Here is a 3,905-nt window from a genome sequence, read left to right on the forward strand (position 1 = left end):
TTACATTTTAGCTGACTTTTAAGTTTTAAGACAGCTAAAATTACTAGTAGTCTACGCTTAAGGTGCGGCCACACCAGACGCGTATTTCGCGTACTTCGCGTATGAAATCGCCATTTTTTCCATAGGGAACCATTGGTTTACGCGCGTATTACGCGTAATACGCGTATAAGCAACATTGTACGCGCGTATGAGGCGCATATATGTACGCGCTATACGCGCGTAAAGTGCATATATCGCGTACATTTCAAGAGTTCAAAAAATTGAACTTTTTACGCTCATACGCATGACGATTAGCCGTATAGCCCAATCAGCGTTGAGCTTGACCCGACGTCACTGGCAGAGAGTAGTGAGCTTGGACAGAAGCATACGGCCGACATCTTTCTTTATTCTGTGTGGAAATAGTAACATAGTTACGCCATTAAATGCTTTTATGGAAACATTTCTAGCGAGAAATGTGTATTTTACTTTCATAATGTTCGCTCGGTGAATGTGAAGGATGTTTGGTTTGATAGTTATGACGAAGAGGGAACTTGCATGGACAGAGTCTCTGGTTACTAAGCAACCTCAACGTCTTGGCGGACTATTTCTCTGCTGATCAACACTACAGACACTACACGAACAGAAATGGAGGTGGATCAAAATATCATCGTCGCCGTGTGCGGCCGTCCTGTCCTGTACGACACCACGATGGTGTCGTACAGGGACAGGAACAAAACAGAGAGGGCGTGGGTCGACGTGGCAGAGGATATTGGCGTTCCTGGTAAGATCAGTGAATAATGTGTGTGTGTATTTTGCTTGGCTTCAGCTATCGATTGTGTTCTACTATGAAAAAAGTTAGCGCCGGTTAGCGGTAGCACCAGTTAGCAGTAATATTAAGTGATACTACTACAATAGACTGTCCCGCTTGTCAGGTTACACAACTTAATATGTATATATGTTCTTGTCAGTGGACAGGAGGTGGAAGTCACTCAGGGACAGGTATAGCGCGTATTGCGCGTATTGCGCGTATGCGACCATTTTTGACACAAAATGGTCAAGCAACATTATACGCGTCTGGTGTGGCCGCACCTTTAGATTAATAGCTGCTATTTATTGTAGGCTAATGCAGCAAATCAAAATATACATATTAAGTCGTGCCCCGCTCAATCAAATCAAATAGACTGTTGACAACATTGTTTAATATGTTCAGATAATTATGAGACATATTCTGAATTATATGATGTATCTAAGAGTCAGGGCCCTCTTCAAGCCATGATGAACCCACAGAAGAAACCAGTGAGGTTGAAATAGAAGAAGGGGAGAAGGAGGACAGTCTAAGTAGAAGCAGCACTGTCAGTCTATTAGCTTATTTCTGTCTATAGCTACAACCCAGGTATATGTGTAACTAAATACTAACTAACTAGTGAAGTAGTAAGTAGGTTTATCATGTTTTTATTCAGTTGTTATTCATTTTCTTCTGCTTATAATGACTACCCAATTTTGACCCAGTATTTAATGATTATAAATTGTGAATGAATATATAACATTAAAAATGTAGGCTATAAATAATTTTATTTTCTTTGAAAATATTGTTTGATTTTTGGGGGGGGGGGGCTCCATAACTGAATTCTGTCAGGGGGCCCATAATTCCTAGGGACGTCTGTGCGTGTGTGCGTGTGTGCGGGTGGGTGGGTTGGTATGCATGTGTGTGTGAGTGTACATGTGTGTGTGGGTCCCATTCCACAGTTCTTTTCAACATTCCAGCTGTGGTCTGCCTTCCATCAAACATTCTGAAGGACTGACATCTCAGATACGTTAAAAGGCAAACCGTGTTTGTTGTGTGGCAACATTTTCAAATTAAGACGTTTTTTCTAACGCAACCTCATGCTAAAATATTAACGGTCAAAGACAGAAATACCTTTCAACACCCCAGTTCAGACGCTCTTGGCAGCCGTGGTGTTGTGGTGTACGAGTCATTGTGAAATAAACGATGTTTCCCTTCGACGTGTTCAGGTATAATGGTTACGCTGTCAGGGTAACGAGACAGACTGAAACCTGTCACCTCTGAGCTGTCAGCCCGACGCCTCAGAGCTGAAAGAACGTTCTGCTCTAAGGATCTCAAGGGTTTGAGAAGTATATACATGAACAGAGGAGGATGGAGGAGACACCAGAGGGGAGAGGCCAGGACTGACTTAGAGAGAAGGATGGATAAGAGATAGAGAGAACAAAGAGAGAGAACAGAGAGGGAGAGACCAGAGAAGGAGAGAACAGAGAGGGAGAGACCAGAGAGGGAGAGAGCAGAGGGAGAAACCAGAGAGGGAGGGAGAGAATAGAGAGGGAGGGAGACAGGAGAGACATGGGACGAAAGAAATACATTGGTTTTTTTCTCTCTGGGAGCTATTGTAAATTAGTGTCATAATTTTATTAATAATAATAATAAATGAAATTTATATATTAATATGGTACTAAGAAATTGAAAAAAGTAGATAAGAGGTCATCAATAATTAAAATGTGATCGATATGGATTTTATGCATAATAAGAAACAATTAGCACAACAGTGTTTTATCATCATTAACATTTATTATGATTGTTATTATTTTATTATTTAATGTGAGCTCAGAAATGGCAATCAAAGGCGTTACACCTATATATTAAATCATGTGTCTACATCATGGTGTGTTGCGCGGTGCCGCGCAACGCAATTGTTTTAATATGGCTTCTTTCCATCGCAGCTTATCCGTACAGATTACTTTTTGCTCATGACGAGTCTCGTCCACGTGAGCAGCTGTGACTAAATAGTAAAGAGAAGTCCATAGAGTGAAGGCTCGTGGCGGGACACGGGTTGGATACTCGGGGCGCTGACGGGATTTCATGAGAGCTGTGCTCAGACACGGTGTGTGCACGACGTAAAGGCAGTGTTTTGGTATTTCGGGTGCCGTGTTGAAACCCGACAGTGGTAGGAAGTTGGATTACTGCTCTCCTGTGACGAGGAGTTGTTGGTTGAGGACGGAGATGAGACGAGATAAGGAGGGGGAGGAGGGGAGGGAGGAGGTCTCTGAGCACCTGTAGCGAAACACAATGCAGCCCCTTTCAAAACAGCCTGCAGTGGAATGTTTGTGAAATGAGCGAAGAGCTAAGTCCCGTCCTCGTGGCTGTCGAAACAGAGAGATAAAAGAGGACGGAGGAGGGGGGGGGGGGGGGGGGTGGGAGGGGGGGGAGGGAGAGGAGGGAGAGGAAATAGGGGTTGAGTCCTCTGGAGAAACACGGCCTCTGACACGATCTCAGCCAGGCAGAACCCCCTCTCAACGGACCGCTAGCATCAATGGAAGCTGGATACTGCAGCTAGCCTCTTAAGGCACTCTGGGGCGGCCAATCACATCTTCTGGGTGAGCTGGTATCTATGCCACTGCAGAGCTGGTATCTATTCCCATGATGCATCCTGTGAGATCCCAAGATCCACCAGGATCTCTGCCCGACGCTCGGAACATCCACTCTGAGCAAACGTCTGCCTGCCCCTTTAAGGTCTTGAGGACCGCGGCGATCTCACCTCGATGTTTACAGCTTCTGGCAGACAGGAAGTGGGTGAATTGTTGTTGTGATAGGCCGATAAGGGCGGTGTGTGTGTGTGTGTTTACAATGGTGGCCATGGGTGGCCATGTTACACAGTGCACCACCAGGGAGATGGAAATCTCTCAGACACTGCAGCTTTATGCACCGATATGTTCGGTTAGACGCCGGCGTTGAGGACGGCACAACAGAGCCTGTGTCTACCCAACTACACACTCTATCATATTTCTTCCTCTCTCTCTGTCTTTCTGTCTGTCTTTCTGCCTGTCTGTTTGCCTCTCTCTCTCTCTCTCTCTCTCTCTCTCTCTCTCTCTCTCTCTCTCTCTCTCTCTCCATTCATCCCTCCATCGATCGACGG

The sequence above is a fragment of the Gadus macrocephalus genome, chromosome 10, assembly GCF_031168955.1.
Source record: "Gadus macrocephalus chromosome 10, ASM3116895v1".
NCBI lineage: Eukaryota > Metazoa > Chordata > Actinopteri > Gadiformes > Gadidae > Gadus > Gadus macrocephalus.